The sequence below is a fragment of the Sus scrofa genome, chromosome 1 (assembly GCF_054392235.1).
Source record: "Sus scrofa isolate SSC_HxYL_T2T_F1_AM1 chromosome 1, Sscrofa_HxYL_maternal_Yorkshire_Landrace_v2.0, whole genome shotgun sequence".
NCBI classification, from domain to species: Eukaryota; Metazoa; Chordata; class Mammalia; order Artiodactyla; family Suidae; genus Sus; species Sus scrofa.
In genome coordinates, this window is record NC_139383.1 from 166,435,290 (window position 1) to 166,459,562 (window position 24,273).

Genomic DNA, 24,273 nt, shown 5'->3' on the forward strand with positions numbered 1-24,273 from the left:
TATGACATTCTAAATGAGGCAGAACTGTGGAGTTGGTAAAAAGATGAGTGCTTTCAAAGAGTTAGGGGGAGAGGTTGAAATGAATTGGAGGAACACAGAGGATATCTAGGGCAGTGAAACCATAGTGTAGGAAATAATAATGACCAATATATATTATTGTATATTTGTCCATATCCATAGAACGTACCCCACCAGGAGTGAACCTTGAGGTAAACTATGGACTTTGGTTGATAATGATGTATGAAAGCAGGTTCATTAGTTGAAACTAATGTACCACTCTGATGGGGCATGTTGATAATGGGAGAGGATGTGCATGTGTAGGTTTAAATGGGATATCTATGTACCTTCCTCTCAATTTAACTGTGAACCAAAATCTGCTCTAAAAAATAAACATACATCTCCACAAAGAGTTGTAGACAAACATTCATAGCAACTTTATTTGTAGTAACCCACACTGGAAACAATGTAAATATCTGTCAACAGGTGAACAATTAAATCCATAAAATGGGAGTTGCCATCGTGGTGCAGCAGAAATGAATCCGACTAGGAAGCATGAGGTTGTGGGTTCAATCCCTGGCCTTGCTCAGTGGGTTAAGGATCTGGCATTGCCGCGAGCTGTGGTATAGGTCACAGACGCAGCTCTGGTCTAGTGTCACTGTGGCTGTGTCGTAGGCCAAAGGCTACAGCTCCAGTTGGATCCCTAGCCTGGGAACCTCCGTATGGCATGGGTGTGGCCCTTAAAAAGACAAAATAAATAAATAAATAAATCCATAAAGTGTAATACTGCACAGCAATACGAGCTATTGATAGCTGCAACCAAACCAAATTATGCATCTCAAAAATTACTCTGAGTGAAAGTAGCCAATTGTTTCTCACCCCCAAAATAAATCTAATGTGATTTTATTCATATAAAATTCTAAGAAATGCAAAATAACCTGCAATGAAATAAAGAAAATGAGTGGTTGTTTGTGCCTGGGAGTTGAGGAGCTACTGAGAGGGATTACATTTAGGGCACAAGGAAACTTGGGAGTGACTGATACATCCCTTAACTTGACTGTGGTATTTCTTCACCCTGTGTGTGCGCATGCATGCATTTGTGTATATACATACATATGTATAGATTGTAGATTTTAAAGATACATTGTTTATTTCATGTCAATTATGCCTTCATTAAAAAATAAAACAAAATGGATGAGGTGGGGGTGAAATAAACAAAGGCAATTAATAGGCGCAAATTCTAGTTGTAAAATAAATAAGTTGTGGAGATGAAATGAACATCATGAGGAATAAAGTCAGTAATATTTTCATATCTTTGTATGGTGACAGATGGTAACGAGCTTTATCATGGTGATCATTTTGTAATGTATAGAAATATAAAATCACTACGTTGTGCACCAGGAACTAACATAGTGCTGTAGGTCAATTATATTTCTTTTTTTTTTTTTTTTTTTTTTTTTTTTGTCTTATGTCTTTTGTTGTTGTTGTTGCTATTTCTTGAGCCGCTCCCGCGGCATATGGAGGTTCCCAGGCTAGGGGTTGAATCGGAGCTGTAGCCACCGGCCTACGCCAGAGCCACAGCAACGCGGGATCCCAGCCGCGTCTGCAACCTACACCACAGCTCACGGCAACGCCGGATCGTTAACCCACTGAGCAAGGGCAGGGACCGAACCCTCAACCTCATGGTTCCTAGTCGGATTCGTTAACCACTGCGCCACGACGGGAACTCCTCAATTATATTTCAATTAAAAATATTTTAGGAATTCCTGTTGTGGCTCAGAGGAAATGAACCCAACTAGTATCCGTGAGGATGCAGGTTCCATCCCTGGCTCTGCTTACTGGTTAAGGATCCCGCTATGCCATGAGCTGTGGTGTAGGTCTCTGACATTGCTGTAGCTATGGCATAAACTTATAGCTGAAACTCTGATTTGGCCTGTAGCCTAAGAACTTCCATATGTTGCACCTGAGGCCCCATATAAATATACACACACATATATATGTATATATGTATATACATGCATATATATATAAAGATAAAACAGAACAAAAAAATTAGTGAGGGCCATATAGACATTTCTTCAATGTTTTCCTAGATCCTGACCTCCCTCTTTGCCTAGAGATAGGTTATGGATTTACAAAATTCCTCCCTTTCTGGATCCCCATATGGAAGCAGCACTAGCCTCTGGTTTCATGTCAAAGTAAACTTGTTGTGTTCTGTGGAATGTAAGGCTCTAATGTCCTCTTGATTTCGCATAGGCCAGATGACATCAGAGAAAGCAATTGATAAGAAAGCTTGGGAAAGTCTCACTGCTGGCAAACTGAACATTAATTCTCAAACAGGGAAGAGCAAAAAGGTGGGAATGAGCCATTGCCTCCTTCCGCTTGTAATCCTGGTCCTGCATGTGAGGAGACTGCGACTTGGACATTCATTATTTTAATTAGTGTCACAGAAATTCTTATAAAGGCAGCCAGGGCTTGCAAGAGGAATTGAAAGTTGTTCCTTGTTAGTAGTGTGCACATCCTGTGCCCGGAGGCAGAGCCCTGGGCGCCTGTGCCAGGGCACTGAGAGAATGACCACTACTAATCATGCTGACATTGATAACATCCACTGCTTACACCTTGCTCTTCTATGGATAGGCACTATGGATTGTTGCTGTCAGTGAAAAGGAATTGATGATGTTGAAATGCATCAGAAAGTAGAAGTGGTTGGGAGTCAGAAAGTGCAGTGAAGAAAAGGGGTGAAGAACAAATGAAAGAATCATTGGAGTTATTGATACTGTGTCCAGAGGATAAATGAATGCTTCGTTGATGCCTTTGACCAAATGCCCTGAACGACAGTGATCAAGTTGAACTATCTCAAGTTCTGAAGTCCTCTGACCATTGTCTTTAATTTTCTGAACCTTGACCTGATTCATCAGACTTTGGAAATTATAGATGGCTCTGCCAAGTAGAAATCTATAGACTGTGGTACAGCCCTAAAGGTTATTGGAAAAATCACTGCCTTCTGAAGGACAAGTATTTGATAAAAACTTTGACTGGTTTTATGAAGTAGAACACAGCTATCAGAGACCCAGCCTTCCTTCCTCTCTTATTTGGTAATTTCTGGGAAACATCAGGATCTCAGAAAGGCTGTACTTATATTCCAGGGACCGTAGTGAAAGGGGCATGTGCTCACGCTATTCTCCCCTCGGAACACAGTAAGATTGTGAGTGTAAGCCAACTATTTCTTATTAAACATAGTTTTATATTAAAATAATTTATTCAGAACGAGTGTTCTAAAAGCATATTTTTCCACATTTAAAAAATTGAGCCAAACAAGAAGAAATATTTAATTGCATAACTATCAGTAAAGTCTATTAAAGGTACAGAAAAACCTTTGTCACTTTCTCTGATCTTGTACTTTTTATTATTGCGCTGATGATAGGGAACAAAATGAGATTTAAAAAGTGTAGCATGGGGGTTCTCACAAATTAGCTGTTGCTCTTATTATTGACTCAAGAGCATTACTGTTGTATTTCTCATTCACTCAAAGTAAAATAATTGCTTACTTCAATAACATGATTTAGTAATGTCTTATGATTGCTTTATCAATTAAAAAATATTCTTGTAAAATTGAATACCAGTCAGAACTTTCTGGTTAATTATAGGCTTTAGTTTCTTGGCAACTTAAAGAATTAAAATTATAGCATTCTTTCCTTAAATTGGATTTATAATCTGTAGACACAACTGTGGAATGTGTGAATCAGTGATATAATGATATGTTAAATAATTTATTCATACAGTTATATGATAAAATGACAAAATAAAAATTAGATACATTATATTCATTCTTAAAGATTGATTTAAATAAGTGAATTTTAATATTTATCTACTACAAAATAGTGATTTCTACAGTAGATTTAGATAAAATCTAAATTGTCTTAATTGGACAAAATAATCTAAACTTTATATAATTAGAAAACATTATATGGAATGTTTGAATCTTACTGTTTTTTCTGCTTTAAAATATAAATTTCCTCTCTAAATAACTGAATATATTTCCTATTTTTGGGAGAGTAAGTTTTCATTTTATTCATAGATTATGTAGGGAAATTATAAAAGGAGACAGGAGGAATTTTTTATCTTCCTGCTATTATAGACCCAAGTAGTCAAGTATGTAATAGACAGATACAAATAACAACAAAAGAGACAAAATGGTTCTTTAAAGCTATAAGAACAAATAGACTCTAGGAAGATAATGCCAAGCAGTCAAAACCTCAACTACTCAATCATTGTGCACCCATGTTCCCACTGTCCAGTACAGCTGCCCACGAGATTCATAGCAAATGCAGTGGCTGGATCATTTATCTTTCTTCTATCTCTGTTAAGCCCACAAATGGGCCATGCTGAATTTAAAAATTAATAAATAAATTAAAACTAAAGAAAAATATTGGTAAGGTATTAAACCCTCACCAAATTATTTCTGCCTCTTGTGTCTGGCTTTGCCTTAAGTGTCAGTATTTAGATACCTACATGTAAATTTAATAAAAGTATGTTTGCATAGAATAAGTTGATAATTTGTCATTTAATATTTAATGCATTCCCATCCTTTGTATGGAATACAAATATGTACGAAAGAAGACTCTGATGTCAGAAGTTTATATAAATAATAACATAATCAAAGAGACCAAAGGGGAGAAGAAGTCTATATAGCAAAGAAGTAGAAATGGTGATGATAAATGAGGAATATGTATACATGTGTTTATGTATTTATACATATATGTATATGAATGTGTTATAAATGTATCTTAAATATATATAATCAATAATTAAAAATTAAAGGTCTGAGAATATATTTCATTCTGGCCACTGATGAGAGTAAAACCTATTCTTGCAGTTGTTTTTTTTGTTTTTTGTTTTTTGTTTTTGTCTTTTTGGCATTTCTTGGGCCGCTCCCACGGCATATGAAGGTTCCCAGGCTAGGGGTCAAATCGGAGCTGTAGCCGTCGGCCTATGCCAGAGCCACAGCAATGTGGGATCTGAGTCACGTCTGCAACCTGTACCACAGCTCACAGCAACACCAGATCCTTAACCCACTGAGCGAGGCCAGGGATCGAACCCATAACCTCGTGGTTCCTAGTCGGATTCGTTAACCACTGTGCCACGATGGGAACTCCTATTCTTGCAGTTTAAAATATAATTCAGGAGTTCCCATCGTGGCACAGTGGAAACAAACCCAAATAGGAACCATGAGGTTGCGGGTTCAATCCCTGGCCTTGCTCAGTGGGTTAAGGGATTCGGCATTGCCATGAGCTGTGGTTTAGGTTGCAGACGCGGCTGGGATCAGGCGTTGCTGTGGCTCTGACCTAGGCTGGTAGCAACAGCTCCAATTAGAATCCTAGCCTGGGAACCTCCATATGCCGTGGGTGTGGCCCTAAAAAGACAAAAAATAAATAAATAAAATAAATTATAAATAAAAAACTACATCCTCAATGACTGTAAATTTAAACATTTTTAAAATAAATCACAAAATTGTTTTATGAGACAATATCCCATTCTAAACCACGATTTTGTGACTTAACCCTGTGGTTTGCATATTTAATATCACAAAATATAGGATGAAAATCTACCATGATCACTGAGTAAGTTACTCAGAAATTTAACTTATAAATTCCATTTGAGCAGTGTTACTTGCTCTTTTTTTCTGTAGCAATTCCCTAGAAGAGTTAGTTTTTTGGGGTTTTTTTTTTCCGAATAATAAGAATTTTTAAAAAGGATGCTGACTATTACTTCCAAATAGGAAAAACAAATACTAAAGGAGTTCAGCTACTCCTGCTGAATTAGTAGGCATGAAAAATCTAAGAGATATTTTGGGAAGACAGCTAGTATGTGTAATAAAGAAAATGGGCATAATTAAATAGAAGAAAAACCTATTTATTGTGATGAATTTTATGAGTGACCTACATAAATACATTGTAGCATTCTAAGCACATAGTTAAATTCTTGGGTTTTATAATATTGTTGATAATCATCTCTTTTGACAAACAAAACAAAAACTTGATTATATAATGTTTAGATTTTGATAGTGGGATTCCACAGTTAGTTGCCTTTCACATGTTACAATAAGATGAAAATTTAGTGAAAACTCATCAATATAATTGAGACTCTGTTGCAGACTACATCTTTTCCTTAATTACAGTTACCATGAGCTGAGCTTTAAGTCTGCAAAGTAAGTGTAGCAAATCTATTTCTAAGGCTGCATTGTTTTGAGCCTCAGTTCCTGCCTTCACATTGATAACTGTGCTGCCTGAGAACAGGAAGTCCTCCTCCTCTGCTGCTACTTAGAATTGCTCTAATTTGTTCTGCTAATGGGCACCAGATGTCAGAGTACAAAAGGAAGCTGGACCAGGCAAAAAGATTGCCATTCTGACCTTCTATTGAATTTCAGAGCTCTTGCCCTCTTTTGTCTTCAGTGAAAATCAAATATTCGTACACATAGTGAATGGAGTGGGACAAGCAGCTTCCCTCCTGTGGAAGCTGTCACAGCAGAAGAGAGATGGCTGCTTGGCACTACCCTGGAAGGGCAACATCTGCCAAAGTCCTCTAAGCTGTCTTGCGTGGTCAGGGAGGAGGGAGAAAGAAATAGCAAGGAGAGAAAACGTGAACCTGTATCATTCACATCCACAGAAGCATCTCCTGTGTAATGACTGCTCCTTCTTCAAAAATGGATTCTCCCCAACTGGGTCTTTGGCAACTCCTTTTAGTAAAGATGAAGAATAGGTGTGAGGTTTTGTTTTCCTTTGCCTTTTATTTTTCAGTAACTACTGGGCTAAAATTTCTTTTCTTATATAATGCATATCTAATTTATTGCATTTGTTACACCATTTGACTTGGTAAAATAGGTTTAAATCTGAAAAAGTCTGCAGAGTAAATCAAAATGAACATAGTCAAATGTCTGCTTCTGTTGATAAGAGTACAAACTTATGATAAAGTCGATCAACTAGTACAGGATTTACATGTCTAAGCACTTAAATCGCATTTTGTTAACTGATTTCCTGTGGGTTCACAGGGTTCCATGCAACTCATTTTCTATTTGTAACGAAATTTATATTCCCCACATTTTCAAATTAGTTGTTTTCTTGGTGTAAGAGGAGAATTTTTGTTTCCACGTAGTGTTCCTACAGGTGGTTTCTGTATTTTCCTTTGGAAAGGTATAGTTGGAGGCTAGAAATACCATCCTTTGCTGAGGAGGGAAAACATACATTTTGTTTTCTCAGGAAAAGTAGGGAATGATAGAAAAATTAACTATTTGTTCTGTTTAAAAACTTTATCATCCAAACAGCACATAATAAAATTTGAAAATTCAGATACATATCTTAGGCTAGGGGTCTAATCAGAGCTACAGCTGCTGGCCTGCACCACAGCCACAACAGCACCAGATCCAAGCCGCATGTGTGACCTACACACCACATCCCATGGCAATGCCGGATCCTTAACCCACTGAGCAAGGCCAGGGATCGAACCCACGACTTCATGGTTCCTAGTCTGGTTCGTTTAGCTGTGCCACAACAGGAACTCCTATTTTCTTTTCCGAAGTGTTCTTACAATTTGGGGACTTTTTCTAAACAAACATACATACAAGAACTACTCCAACTGCAGAGTGATGGAGGAAATTGCGACCACTGGATTAAGATTTTTATTCCCATCTCAGAAGGCTTCGCTGTAATATGCTTTTATCATTATGAAGAGATAGAATCATCTATTAACATTTAGAAATAGTAGTCATCATCAATTTAGGCAATCCATTAATATACAATCAGGAAATAATTCAGTGCTACAGTCTGGCAACCGTTTTTACTCTAAACAAATATGTGGTTTTGTTGGAAGCTTTGAATTATAGGCCTATCCTTATGACTATAGGCATGTGACACTGGGTAGGTTAATAACAACACCTCTCTCTACCCATTGCCACTGAAATTAATCTAGGAATGAATATGAAAGAGTTTCAATCCTTTTCCAGAATATTCTGGCTTGGCTTTCCTGTTTTTTTTTTTTTTGTTTGTTTTGTTTTTTTAAGTCATTTTAGGTGTTCCTTTGCGGCAGAGTGGATTAAGGATCTGGCATTGTCATTTAAGCTGCTTGGGTCACTGCAGTGGTGTGGGTTCGATCTCCAGCCCAGAAATTTCCACATCCTGTGGGTGCGTCCAAAAAAAAAAGTTGTTTTAACTTTCTGGCAATAACCTTGTAAGGTTAGCATGGTAGTATTTGGAGGCAGTATTTGCTAATCCTCTTATTTACCCACACAAAAAAATATACATAAACCTACCTGCAGCAAAAGAAAATGGGCCAATGTCCATGGAAACAAAGATATAAAAAGAGAATTCTAACTTTGATTCCCCAAATAAGGCTAACTTCACCTTTATCCTTCCCTTATGAAAAAAAATAATTTCTTAGTTTTGTCCTAGTTGGTTTTCAATCACTAGCAAAGGAAATCCTGTATGGTACAGTTCTATACAAGAAACTCTACTGCATGCTTAGATAAATATAAAATATAAGACTGGCCTTCTAGGTGTTATGTGCTGATTAGAGCACTTGTTTTACAAAGATGTTTGTGTACATGTCCTGGCATAAGAGATGACGGTGTAATTTCGAGTAGTTCACAGGAATTAGGGAAAATATTGAGATTGTCAGCAGCCTCCATGGAAGACCTGGGGTTTGATTTAAGCTGACGTGATGGCAATATTAAAATTGGATTAAAAGGAGAGAGTTATCTTATTCTTGAAATCATGACACCAAGGAATATATTCTAATAAGAGTAGAAAAGGATTAGGTGCAATGCACAGGGAAGCCCTGACAACCTTAACAAGGGAAGCCTGGTGGGGAAAAAAAAAGTCTTCTTAAACAAATTTGAAATCACAGGACACCTCCTTAGATAAAATCAGTCTCTGTGGATCCTGAGGCTCTCAGCACAGCCTGGGGGGGCTGTGGGTATTCACTTTAAGCCTCAGATAAGGATAAAGATAAAAGATGATCTTCTGGAAGGGCGTTAATTCTTAAGGCACTTGGACAATCCTGGCTCTCTTTAGAGTTTGCTTTAAGGAAGGGCGTGCAGGAGCACCATGTTACAAAGCCAGAATGCAAAGGCAGAAGGAAATAGACATTGACTAGAAGAGGCTAATCCACCCAGACAGCCTGTGGGGCTCCAGCTGTGGGAATGGGACTCCGGAATGCCTTAACTCTTTTGGTAGTAATGGTTACTCCACTGAATTGTGAGTGCTTCACAGCCCTTAGTTCAAATGAGAGTTTCTAAACTGGTGTCATCTTAAAGAGGTACGCTTGTAACTTTTGAAAATATTAAAACTTCTCATATTACATTCTCATTTGGGAATATGTGCATATGTACTTATCGACATGATATCCACACATATAATAGGTGTGTAAATGCATAGACATAATCTAGAAATTAAAAAAAAATCTGGAAGTTGATATAAAAATATTAATAATAGCTATGAGTGCAGAGATATGGGGTTATTAGCACTGTATTCTTCATACTTTTCTGCATAAAGTAAATGTTTATAGTAGATATATTTTATACTTATAATCAGAAAATATTTTCTTAAACCTAGAGATAAAATTGTTTTTTATAAACATAATTATAATTAATGCTGTACAGTTGACATCTTGAGTTGCATTCATCCATAGCTGTCTTTTTCCAATAATTTAGCATACAGATTCTCCAACATCTCACAGTAACAGTATATCTAAAACTCCAAAATGTTATCTAGCACTTAGGAGTTTCTCAATAAATATTACTTGAATCTAATTCCAAATCAAACTATATTTTTAGATAAATCAAGTTGCTTTTGCTCTCAATTTTAGGTTCACAGCTTGAAATTGCATAATCAAAATTGATATGTCCAAAATACATGGACTCCATTTATCTCTCCTCTGTCACTTCACACAAAATTATCCCTCCCCATTCTCTGTGCATCAGTGACTATCAACTGAAACAGGCTTTCTCTATCTTTCTGCATTATTGGAGCTGCCATTTCAAATCCCATCTAAAACCATATCTTTTTCTTTCTACTTCTGTTATTGCATTCTATAATTGCATTATTTAATTCTGTCAAATGTATGGGGATACAGTTTTCTATGAAAGTGGCTTGCACACAAATACAGTGGAGTAGCACACTATATTGAAATTAATTTCCTAGAAATGATTACTCCCAGGTTAGAAATAATCCCACATTTATTGGTATTCTGCAAACTAGCTATATATAACAAAGCAAAGTATTTTAAAAAATGGACAGATTCTTAAAATGCTGGAAGGGTGAAAACAGAAGATCCTTTGCTCATTTTTTAAATGCTCTTAATATAGTATTATGTCAATGTGTCTGTGTTCTGGCCACATGCACCAGAAATTCATTTGGTACTTAATCAGATAATCTAATTCTAAACTGAGAATTCTTAGTTTTGAGAGAAAAACACAGAGGGAAATAAAATCTCCTAAACTCCTTGTAGTGTTATTTCTACTGCACTATATGAATTTCACCCAAGATAAAGAATTTTTTTTTCAAATCATTAAGTTAGCAATGTGACAGTAAACAAAGCTGATCTAAATGAGAAAAAACAAAAACAAAAAACAAAGGCTATTCATTCAGAGTTGCTATAGCAGGAAAGTCAGCCATTCTCACTTGCCTTTGGCAGAAACTCAAAGGTGGCAGAAAAGTAAATAAGCTTTATAGTAAAACCAAGAGAAAACTCCAGGTATGCTCTGATTGGAAGATGTGGAGAAGCTGAGGGCAGATTTATTAGAGGCGGCATAGTCTCTGTAATTGACTGAGGGAGACTATTTGGTTTTCTCTGATTGGTTCTGAGTTGGAAGCAGGGATAAGCAATAGGCAAACTGTCTGTCACTGACCAAGCTCTGACCTTCTGAGTAGATCACTGTCAAGGTTGTTTGGCTTCCTGACCTATTGCTGCAGAGATTGTGGGTTGAAGTTTTATTATCATATAGGGTCTGACCATTGTCCATTAGTATATTCAGTCATTCAGTAAAAAAGAATATAATTTAGAACATATCAACTTTTAAAATAAAATACCAAATAATAAATATTAATGATTAAACAAAGTTTTCCTTGAGGAAGATACATATGAGTTCGTATTTGAAGAAAAATTAAAAACTAGCAAAATTAAGACAACTGGGTCAGAGGATAGAAAAGAGGTCTTGAAATGAATAGTATTTGTAAAGTCTGTGAAATATGAAATAGCATAGAATGCAGATAAACAGAAAAGCCTCAGAGTCGTATTTAGAGCAATTCAGATTTATCCATAAGTTGGCTGAGGTGTGCTAGGCCTAGGTTTCACACAGCCTCTTGGTAAGAGGAAGGGTCATGTGTGGTTAGGTTGTGACTGTTTTCCTGAGAACACCCAGATGCCATTGAAGAGATCTGACAAATTATAGTTTTTCTTTTAACAAAAGAATCATTTCTTCACTTTGAAAAGTGGATGCTGGAAGCATGAATAGAAAGCACTTAAACTCTTGAAGAACCTTCAATAAAATATAAAGGACTAAAATATTAGTAGTGGGAAAGGAAAGGGAATAGATATATTAACACAGTGCTTCTCAAATACCAATGTGAATATGAATGCATTGCAGATATTAAAATGAAGATTTTGATTGGACATATCTCAGAGAGGTTCCTGGGATTATGCATTTCTAACAAGATCCCAAATGATGCTGATGCTGTTGGCCCAACAAGTACACATTAACATTAGAATGGCAAAGGATAAGAGAGATACTTCAAGGAGCTCCTTGTGGCACAGCAGATTAAGGATCTTCTATTATCACTGCAAGGGCTCAGGTTGCTGCCTTGGTGCAGGTTTGATCCCTGGCCCTGGAACTTCTTCTTGCCTCAGGCACAGCCAAAACCAAGCCAAACCAAAACAAAACAAAAAAGAGAAAGACTTCACCTCTCTGTGATGATCAAACAAAATGTGTGCAACATTATTTTGTATCCTGAAATAAAGTTCATTGATAAAATCATCTATCAACACATGCACAAAAATTTGTGTCGATAAAGTGCCCTAATAGTAATTACAAAAAGGAGAAATAAAATGAAAGGTAATTATAATAAGATAATACAGATTTCAATATGAAAGTATTTAGATATGGCCATTCTAGAAGACATACAATCATTTTACACTAGTACTCAAACAGTGTGAATATCAGTACAAATACAGACAAAAATAGGTATGCTGTTTTTGCAATAATCTGCAGTGTTGCCATTGTGACAATCTAAGCAAAATGTTTTAAAATTTTTGAAAATGTTCTGAAAGAATAAATTATCAGTTTATCTCAGTTTACGTAGGATTTGTATTTCTGAAATATATATATTCAGTGTGGTTAAAATCATGCAAAAATTGCTTGTGTTTATTTGCAAAATGCAGTAAAGTTCAGGATTCAAAAATTATCATAGTATATGCCCTGTGGGACATTATATATTTTGTGCAGAGCAGCAGAAAGTTCTCCATTCTTTTCATTGCAAACATGAAATGTCCACAATGCTAAATAGATATTCCATTATTCCATATTCCATATTTCATTCATTCAGCCTTATTTGCAGATTACTTTGTTTCCAGGTTTTCTTGCTAACACAAACAATGCTACAAGGAAAATTGTGAGCACATATTTGCTTGCAACAAAAATTGCTCTGTGAATGTGGCAGATACTGTCAAATCATTCCCACAAAATGATACCAATTTACACTTCCAGTATCAAACACTTTATATTTAGAAGACAGCTTTTATGGTGCTTTTTCATCTGTTTCCTGCTTTTGTAGCAACCATGATAGTCAGGTAAGTTGACTCTGAGAAAAGATTTAGTACAAAGGGGAGACTGAGCCATGTGAATATACAAAGAACATTCCAACAAATTTAAACAACAAATGCAAAGGCAAAGGTGTCTGAGTAACAACAAGGAGTGAGGCTAGAGTGGTGAGTGAGGTGAAAGGGAGCCTGTTGGGAGCAGAGGTTGTAAATGAAGAAAGCACCTAATGGATCTCTATGGTCTTTGCAGGGTTTGGAGTTCATTCTGCAGGTAATAGGAAGCCAGTGGAGGCTTGAGGTTCCACTTCGTATTCTCATCATGGATCTGAGAATCTGGTACCACTTTTTTTTTTTTTTTTTTTTCAAAAAATCATCAAGAGTCCCTTCAGAATTTTTGCTTCTAATTATGAAGTTCTTTTCTTTTCAAATTCGTGTTTTTTTATATTTATAAAATATCTTTATTATTAAAAACAAATACATCTTTATTATGGCTGAGTAGTATTCCGATGTGTATATATACCACTTCTTCCTAATCCAATCATCTTTGGATGGACATTTGGGTTGTTTGCATGCCTTGGCTATTGTGAATAGTGCTGCAATGAACATGCAGGTACATGTGTCTTTTTAAAGGAAAGTTTTGTCTGGATATATGCCAAAAAGTGGGGTTGCTGGGTCATGTGGTAGTTCTATGTATAGTTTTCTAAGGTACCTCCATAATGTTCTCCATAGTGGTTGTACCAGCTTCCCTTCCCACCAACAGTGCAGGAGGGTTCTCATTTCTCCACACCCCATCCAGCATTTGTTATTTGTGGACTTATTAATGATGGCCATTCTGATTGGTGTGAGGTGGTATCTCATGGTAGTTTTGATTTGCATTTCTCTAGTAATCAGGGATGTTGAGTGTTTTTTCAAGTACTTGTTGGCCATCTGTGTATCTTCCTTGGAGAAATGTTTTTTCAGGTCTTTTGTCAATTTTTCAATTGGGTTTTGGCTTTTTTGTTGTTGAGTTTTATAAGTTGCTTGTATATTTTAGAGAAGAACAAAATAATGCCATTTGCAACAACATGGATGGAACTAGACACCCTCATACTGAGCGAAGTTAAGTTCAAAAGAGAAAGACAAATACCATACGATATCACTCATATCTGGAATCTAATATATGGCACAAATCAACCTTTCCACAGAAAAGAAAATCATGGACTTGCTGCATAGACTTGTGGTTGCCAAGGGGGAGAGGGAGTGGGATGGATTGGGAGCTTGGGGTTAGTAGATGAAAACTACTGCTTTTGGAATGGATTAGCAATGAGATCCTGCTATGTAGCACTGGGAAGGAACTATGTCTAGTCACTTATGATGGAGCATTATAATGTGAGAAAAAAAGAATGTATACATGTATGTGTAACTGGGTCACCATGCTGAACAGTAGAAAAATAATTTTATTGGGGAAATAACAATAAAAAATTTAAAGAAAAATACATCTTGACAAAAATTTTTATCCACTGTAGGTAACTACCATTCACCCAGAAAATTTAGACTCTTGATGACTTAGTTGCATACTTGAAGATTTTTTTTTCACCTTAAGCATTTGTATAATAATGTACTAGATTTAGTTTGTAAAGAGTTGACATAAATCTTTGCAAACTATTATGAGCATTATTTTTGTTTACTTTTTAAAAGAGAATACTTGATATATGCAACAAAATGAATATCATTTTTATCATTTCTAAAAAAGAATAATAAAGTAGAAATCCATTAGTTTACCACACTAATTTAGAAATTATATTGCTGGTATTCACTTAAAGTTCCTTCTCATTCTCCTGCTCACCACAATTTATTTTATTCTATATTTTCCTAATAGTTTTACAGCAAATATTATGTCTATGATAAATATGTTTTCATTATAACATATTGAATTTTTTGGATATGCTGTCATAAAATTAGATCTTGCTTTCTCAACTTGAGATTAAGTATCTAAGATTCAGTGACATTAATATGTGAAATGTAGCTTTTGTTTCCATGCTACAAAGTGTTCCATTGCTTATCTTCCCATTTCCTACCTATTATCTCTTTTCTATTTTTCATTGCTTTTATAACTCTCTAACATACCACATTAGTTGTATATTAATCATATATTTAAAATTTTCTGTGTCTTCTTACCAGAATATATTTCATTTTTGTTTTGTTTAATGATTTGAGATATCTAGAATTAGACTTTGATATGGACTTTGGGCTCAATAAATATATTTTGAGTGAATTAACAAATATATTAATCTTCTATTCAGAAGAATAGTTGGATTTATTTCCATATATCTATATGAATATCCATATATATTGCAAGAATATTGCCTACAGAGATTCTATTAAGGTCTGATGATTTTTTGCATATCTGTGTCCTGGTACATATACAGGAGTTTTCTGGAGTGTATACATTGGATAGTAAAGAAAAATGGTTATATTCTAGCTATATATTGAAGGTAACAGAAATAGACTCACTGATGTTACAAATTAGGTGTTTAAAAAACTGAGAGGAAATATAGATGACTTGAACCTTTTGGCCTAAACATTGGAAGAAAGGAGTTGCCATTATTTGAGATAGGGAAGACCATGGGAAGAGCAGTTTGGGAGATGTTATCAAGAGCTCAGTCATGGAAGTGTGATGTTTGAGATGTCTTTTGGATATCCATTTTGAAAGGTCAATTAACGGGAGTTACCATTGTGGCTCAGAGGTATCAAACCTGACTGGTATCCATGAGGATGCGGGTTCAATCCCTGGCCTCCCTCGGTGGTGTAAGTATTTGTCATTGCCATGGGCTGTGGTGTAGGTCCCAGATGCAGCTTGGATCCAGTGTTGCTGTGTCTGTGGTGAAGGCCCGCAGTTGTAGCTCTGATTCAACTCCTAGTCTGGGAACTTCCATATGCTGGTACATCCCTTGCAAAAAAAAAAAAAAAAAGTCAATTAGCAGGTGGTATATAATTGGATCTCAAGGAAAAAGTTCAATCTAGAAATATAAATGCTGGAATCTTCAGCATTCATAGTACTTTGAGCCATAAAACTGAGATCAACAACACCCAAGGAGAAGAGGTTTTGAACAGTTGAAGAGAAAGGAGAGGAGAGAGTATGCAGCTGGAAATAAGGTGTGATTAGTGAGCATCAAAAATAGTCTCCTTGGGATTATAAGAATGGCAATTCAATGAGATCAATAAGCATGTCTGAAGATGTTTTTTCCAAATTTATTTGGACATTTATCAAAACTTGACATAGAGTTAGACTTAAACCGAGTAGGAGTTTGGCAGGTGAGTTTGGATAGAAGGCATCTTGCTAATAGTGAACAGCTTTATTAATACGTTACAGAAGGGATAGAGCAAATGGAGACTGACAAGCAAAGAGATAAGGTCAAGAATATACTGAGATGGAATGGGACTAAGAGTACAAGAGAAGAAATATAAAACTTGAATCTTCTTAGGGTTACACATGCAGACACTGAAGAGCAAGCTAGGATAGTTTAAATTGTCCCAAATCAGAAGGTGGTTTCCAAGACTCTCATTAAAGGGTTGGGGAGTGGATTTTATTCTTGCAGTCTTCTTTGGTTCTAATGTTAAAATGGTCATTGCCATTGGGAAACCTTCTGCATGATCAGAGTTATCCCCTCCTGCACAAAAGAAGACAATTTTCATTTAAGGAAAAATTCTAGAGTGTGCTGGGCAGAGGCCCGAATAGGATAATTCAGAACCCACCAATCTTTAATTATATCCGGAAAAAAAATGTTTATAGAAATTAATTTTTTTTTTTTTTTTTTTTTTTTTTTGTCTTTTTGCTATTTCTTTGGGCCGCTCCCGCGGCATATGGAGGTTCCCAGGCTAGGGGTCTCATCGGAGCTGTAGCCACCGGCCTACGCCAGAGCCACAGCAACTCGGGATCCGAGCCGCGTCTGCAACCTACACCACAGCTCTCGGCAACACCGGATCGTTAACCCACTGAGCAAGGCCAGGGATGGAACCCGCAACCTCATGGTTCCTAGTCGGATTCGTTAACCACTGCGCCACGACGGGAACTCCTAATTTTCTTATAAGCTATCACCAATGCTTTCTTTACACTGTGTGTTCAATTGTGGATAGCATACCTTTAGGTTTGAAAACTTGTAACTTAGGAAATCCAGTACTTTAAAGACATATTCAATATTGACATGATGGATACCTCAGGAATAAATAGAAAAGATTAGGCTGCAAGACATTTCAAATCCCTTTTATTACAACATTTAGTACTCTTTAATTTTTGCCTTCAAAATACAATTTAGAGACTTGCTGTGGTTTGCATTTAAATGACTCCTCTATAAGTGTAAAGTTAGGTTCCTATAAAATCCAATGTAATGATGATTTCTGAGTATCAGTGTAATTGTTGATCTATAGGTAACCTGATCTTTTCTAAATCTTAGTTTTAAATTTTCTTTTTACAAAGTGATTTTTTTTTAGCTCTCTGTGGAGTGCTAAATAACAACTGAATAGAGTTCAGTCTTTCAGAATGTCTAAGAACATCACTGCCAGGAAATGGAGCAATATCATTTTAGAAGTTTTACAGGGAAACTCACCTTAATGCTTTACAGGTCTTTTTCAAAATGAAACCACTTTTTTTTTTGGTACAAAAGAAAGATCTCACATTTTTCAAAAATCACACAGGTGTCTGATTTTTAAAGATTTAATTGAAATCTGAACCCAATTTATAATTTTATGCTATACATACTATTGATTCTGAATAGTTCCATAAAAAGCCAATCAAAAGATACAATTTTACTTGATGGTATGCTTTTGTTTGATCATTTTATAGAAGTGTTTTTCTCCCTTTAATGTCAAATATTAAAAATGTTGAATAAATAAAAAATGAGTTATTTCTCTTGTGAGAAAGTATTCATGTGATATTTGCCTTGGAGAGAATAATAAAATTATTTTATTAAGATTAGAAATTTTAGGGAGTTGCTGCTGTGGCACAGTGTGTCTTTGTGGAGGCACTGGTTCCATCTCTGGCCCGGCACAGTGGGTTAAGGATCTGGTGTTGCTGCAGCTGTGGCCTAGGTTGCAGCTGTGGCTCAAATTCCACCCTGACCTGGGAACTTCCATATGCCATGGGTGCAGCCAAAAAAGCCAAAAAAGCCAAAAAAAAAAAGGAAGTTTTAAATTAATCAGTATACTCTTTAGGGAAACAGGTCCCATGGTTTTTTCACTGTATCCTAATTTACCACATCATAAAAATAGAAGTACTACTAATTGTTGTTGTATAATACATGCCAACATAATAAACCAATGGGCAAATGAATGATTGATAAAGAATAGTTTATTTAGAAGGAGCCTAAAAATGTTGTAAAGGATCAATTCATAATCATTCATAAAGGACAAGAAATTTATGTTCCACTCCTAAATAAAATATAAATACATTTATCTATGAACTTATACATAAAAATGTGATTGTTGTAGCTCATATGCATATTTTCAAAGGAAAAATAGGACTTTGCAGCTTCATAAGTACTTAAATTTTAGCTAGTCTACCAGCTTTAAAGAAATAAATAAAACTGGAGAGTTCCCATTGTGTCTCAGCGGTAACAAACCCATCTAGTATCCATGAGGACACTGGTTCGATCCATGACACTGCTCAGTGGGTTAAGGATCTGGCTTTGCCATGAGCTCTGGTATAGGCTACAGATGCGGCTCAGATCCAGCGTTTTGTGGTTGCGGTATAGGCCGGCAGCTGTAGCTATATAACTTGACCAGCCTGGGAACTTCCATATGCTGCAGGTGCAGCTATAAAAAAAAAAAAAAAAAAAAAAAAAGATGCATTTTCTGAACCTTTCTCCTCTCCATGTTATGGCCCTTTCATGTCTTGAATCTGACAATTCCAGTGTTTATCACTGCAGGTTGTCAGATTGCAGAAGGCTCAACTGGGTTCTCTGCCCCTTAGAAATCATCACATTTTTGGACTTTCTCCCTTTATGCTAAGTATTAGAAAATGCCCTCAAGAAAAGAGCTGTACAGAATGCTGTTGGGCTCACCTTGGTCATCTTACCTTTTCTCCAGAATCTAGATCCTTCAACTCCTAGATGCTTGCCTTCACCTTTGTTTTCATTTGGTGTGTTTATCTAGCTTCTGCATGGTTATCCAAAGAGCTTCTCTCATCACAGCCAGTGTCACAAGATGAGAGTTATTATTGCCTGTGTTTTTAATAAGAGCGGTATTAGCAAAATTCCTATCCTTCAATTGCATTTTGAAGCAAAATTAAGTAGAAATTAAAAATCAAATAAATATAATCTCTAGACACAACTAATATCTACATGTAAACAGATTATGAATATCTACTCCTCCAAACTACTAGGATTAATGGAATTCAAGAACAGTTAGGCAGCCTGATTTATATCATCCCCAACAGAGTTTACAACAAATGGTGGTCAGTGAGTTGACATATAGTCAGTTTAGTGTCCACTGACGCAAAAATTTCTACATGTGCACCAGTAAATGTAAGTTTTGAAAAGTTAGTAAGACCATTTTCATTAAATTTTCTGCAACTTGTCTGTTTTCTGATAATCCGTAAGTACCAAACACCTATCAATCAGAAAGTTTCTTTATAATGCCTTATTAAAATGAAGGAAACCAAATCTGCATATGTAAGGGGGCTACAATTTTAACTTTCATTCAATGTCAATGTAATTTCAGTATCCTTCCCACACCAGTTTATGGTTTGTACAAATTACAGCATTGATGTGTTTGCTAGGGTAATGGTGATGATATGTCATTAATTCCCCAGAGCGTATCATATTTTCTGAACACATGGTGCAAGGAAGGTCACATTGAATTCATCTATTTTACACTACTGAAAATAAACCATCACCACTAAGCTACTATAATAGAGGAGGGATACAGAGCAAAACTGTGAGTGCCCTGTCATTATGACTATATTTTTATCTTACGCAACTCATCAGAATTAGTTTGTACTTAGATAACTTCACAAAATATGGTCCCATTAAATTTTGATAATTAAAAAAATGTAGAAGAATGAACAAAGAACATTGGCTAGTAAAGTTTCTCAGTACATTAGAGTATTTCTATAAGAAAAAGACAGTGACCTCTTGTCACTTGGGTTTCAATCCCAACAATAACAGGTTTCCTTGCTATTTCTATTAGACTGCTGAGATTCTCTGCTGGCCAGGGTTTAAATAGCTTATCCATTAGAAATCTCTAATATATTGCAACTCGGAAATTTAGGAAGTCCTTGTTTTTAAACGTAGGTCTGGGAGTTCCCATCGTGGCGCAGTGGTTAACGAATCCGACTAGGAACCATGAGGTTGCGGGTTTGATCCCTGGCCTTGCTCAGCGGGTTAACGATCCGGCGTTGCCATGAGCTGTGGTGTAGGTTGCAGACACAGCTCGGATCCCGAGTTGCTGTGGCTCTGGCGTAGGCCGGTGGTTGCAGCTCCGATTTGACCCCTAGCCTGGAAACCTCCATATGCCGTGGGAGCAGCCCAAGAAATAGCAAAAAGACAAAAAAAAAAAAAAAGAAAAAAAGTAGGTCTGGTCTAAGCTCAGTAAAGAGAGTGTGTAATAGAATATTTACATTAAGGTATCCCAAGGACATGAGTCAATATGATTCTTGCTAGGAATCAGAAGTGTGCCCTTGACTCTCCTACTGATTAAGTAGCAAAGTTCTTTTTTTCTATTTATTATTATTATTATTATTAAAGTATTGTTGATTTACAATGTTTCAAGTTCTGTTGTACAACAAATTGACCAAATCACACACATTTTCCTGTGCTGTACAGTAGGATGCCATTGCCTGTCTATTCCAAATAATAGTTTGCATCCAAAAAAACCCCCAAGATGCCCATCCATCCCACTCCCTGTAAAATTCTTGCTCATATTCCCCACTCAGTATTGAGGTGTACAACTTTGGGATTACACTATTTCTCACATCAGAAACTTCAGTCTTGACCTCTAAGGTAATCCTTTCTGACTCAATTTCAAACTGCAGGGATTTTCAAAAAAAAAAAATGACAGTGAATGAAGGGCAACAGAAGACCTATTGCAGGTATGAGTGATGTTGCTTAAAGCTGTACTTCTCAATGACTAACTCTGCTGTGATGCATTTGCATCAGTGTGGTGGCAGTGGATTTTGAATTTCTTTTGCTGTTGTAGGTTTTTGCTTGTCATTACTTGTTGTGAAGGCTTTCTTAATATGACAAAGCAGATAGTAAAAGCAGTCCAGCACTCTTCTGCCATTAATCTGTGCAGTACCACCAAGGATAACTGTTTTTAAGAATGTTAAGGTTTTTGCTGGATTCTAGGTGCTATGGACGTGAACAGTCTTTGGGCTCCTATTTTGTGATGGTCAAATTTTAGTTTGATACTCAGGCTGCCCTGTCTCAGCTTCAGCATTTCTTTTGACATGGAACCAAGGGAAGTCTACCATTTACAAATAGAGACCTTTGTGCCGATGTGTCTTTGAGCACCATGGAGAGCTCCAAGATGATGCAGAGGTGAAGGAAAGTGTCAGTTGAGCCACACAAGCCAACAAAGGCCAGGCTAAGAAAAAGTAGTGATTGAATGGTGCTTGGTGTTGGCAGAACATAGTGTGTCATAGGTAGAAATGCAGTTTATTGTATCTCTCAGAGAACCTTTTGTGATGCACCCTATGTCCTAGTTTGGGTTTGTTTTCAGCATAAAGGATCAGGCTCTGGAGGGCATGTTTAGAGCCAATTAGTGCTGGCTTCAAATTTTTTGGTTGTTATTTTATAAAATGTTTAATTAATTTAGTTTTTGGCCTCACTGGCAGCATATGAAAGGTCTCTGGACAAGGATGGAATCCAAGCCATAGCTGCAGCAATACCAGATCCTTAACCCACTGCACTGGGCTGGGGATCGAATCTGTGCCACCACAGAGAAAATGCCAGATCCTTAACCTGCTGTACCACTGCAAGAACTTCCACTTCTAGGATTTTTCGATGGGGCCAAAGAAGGGCTACATAGTGATAGTGAGATAATACCTTTTTGGATACCCTACCCATGTCCCATGAATTACAAGTTTTCCACTCTGACTACTGAGGGCAGAATATATTCCTGGCTCTTGTGAGTCCTGTGATCCTTGTGGGTGACTCTTTCTATGGTATCAGGTGGCATCCACTCACAGAGAGTTTTATCAGTCTCAGCTAACAATGTATGAGACACTCCAGTCATTAAATTGGGGTGATCATAGGGTTCACCTCAGTTTTTTAAATTTTCCTCCCTTTCGGTATCACTGTCCTATGTTGTCTGATGTTTGATCTCAAAAAAACCTTTGTTTTATAATTTGTCTTTTATTTTCAATTGTTTCACATGTTACAATAAATCCAGATCTTGTTACTTTTATTTGGGAAAAGGCTCTAGAACACAGTTTACCTTATTATTATTTTGAGTTTAAAGTATTAAAATCTTGCATTTTACCAAATTTTAATACTCTACGTTATGAATCTGTCCAAAACAAGACATATCATTCCTTTGAATAAGAAATAGAAACTATTATCCAGAAAGTAATTTATCTCTAAAACCTGCTATTCAACATATATTTGTCTCCAGTTTCTTCATGTACATTTTATGTTAATTCATTCTCACTTGCTTTCTGAAATACATACATGAATACATAAATTTGATTTTTGAATAATATTATTTCCTTCTTTTTTAATGCACATACATATACATTTAACTTTTCAATATAAATAATTCATGTATCTAACTTATATTGGTAAATAAAGCAACTAGAGAGAATCCAAAACTATACATTTCTAAACCTCTTAACTGTTTCTATCATGGACTATGAATAAGTGGTGTCCAGTATTTTATATTATGTGTTGTTTGTTTGAATCTTAATTCCATCTCTCTCTAATATGTCTGTATCAATTTGCATGTGAATGAACCCACTTGGGAAACTGATGTCTTTATTTTAGTTGCATAAATTTATTTTATTTTATTTTATTTTATTTTTATTTTCCCACTGTACAGCAAGGGGAACAAGTTATCCTTACATGTATACATTATAATTACATTTTTTTCCCCACCCTTTGTTCTGTTGCAACATGAGTGTAAAAATATGGAACGGTTCACGAATTTGCGTGTCATCCTTGCGCAGGGGCCATGCTAATCTTCTCTGTATCGTTCCAATTTTAGTATATGTGCTGCTAAAGCGTTCCAATTTTAGTATATTTATCTAGTTGCATAAATTTAGAATTTACTTTTCTATATTATTTCGAGTGTCCTGTATTTCTTTTTTTTTTTTTTTTTTTTTTGTCTTTTCGTCTTCTTAGGGCCACACCCACGGCCTATGGAGGTTCCCAGGCTAGGGGTCCAATCAGAGCTGTAGCTACCGGCTTACGCCACAACCACAGCAACACAGGATTCAAGCCTCATCTGCAACCTACACCACTGCTCACGGAAATGCCAGATCCTAAACCCACTGAGTGAGGCCAGGGATTGAACCCACAACCTCATGGTTCCTAGTCGGATTCGTTTCTGCTGCACCACAACAGGAACTCCTGTATTTATTTCTTAATTACACTCCTCAGTTTATCTTCCATTAAACATCCCATCTTATTCTTGAAAATAGTCTATTAAAATGCTATACACACATTCATGCTTAAGGTTCTAAGGACAAAGAAAAACACTGTTAATTCTTCTTCATATTTTAACCCCAAGACTTTCTTTAAAAAAAGTAACCATTTTATCCCTAGTATGACATATGTAATTCTCTTATAAAATTTCATGTTCAAAGCTGCTTACATTTAGAAAATAGGAGTTCCCATCGTGGCTCAGCAGTTAGCGAACCCGACTAGTATCCATGAGAATGTGGGTTTGATCCCAGGCCTCGCTCAGTGGGTTAAGGATCCAGCGTTGCTGTAAGCTGTGGTGTAGGCCAGCAGCTACAGTTCTGATTGAACCTCTAGCCTGGGAATCCCATATGCCATGGCCCTAAAAGACAAAAAGACCGAAAAAAAAAAAAAAAAGAAAGAAAGAAAAGAAATCTCTTCGTAAACAGTGTTAGAAAAATAAATTCACCTTATGTTAAACTTTTTATTTATTTAAGAGGTTGAGTGAAGTGGAATAATGATACAATCTCTTATCTAATTGAGAAATAATGCATAGACTACATCACTCATAGACTTAAAAACCATGAAGGAGATGTTACATCTCATTCTTCAGCCTGGAGCAATGGTTCTTAATCAGGAGTAATTTTGTCCTGGAGAGGACATTTGCTGTATTTGGAGACATTCTGGTTTTCATATCTGGGGAAAAGAGGGTGCTCCAGCACCTGGGGTAGTGGCAGAGGTATTGCTAAGCATTTGACAGTAATGTCCAGGACAGTTTCCACAGTGGAAAAATATCCAGTTCCAAATGTCAGTAGTGCCAAGGTTGATAACACTGGCTTACAAAAAATAACTTAGTTTACAATCAGATGTATGATAC

The 24,273-nt window shown here is 36.3% G+C and overlaps 1 non-coding gene across 1 annotated transcript; it reads right to left on the minus strand.

Annotated features, from left to right (window-relative positions):
* Window positions 1-22,897: 22,897 nt before the first annotated feature.
* Window positions 22,898-23,000, minus strand: LOC146406833 (U6 spliceosomal RNA). Its single transcript, XR_014832730.1, has one exon. It is a non-coding gene; the product is annotated as a U6 spliceosomal RNA (small nuclear RNA).
* Between the last annotated feature and the right edge of the window lie 1,273 nt (window positions 23,001-24,273).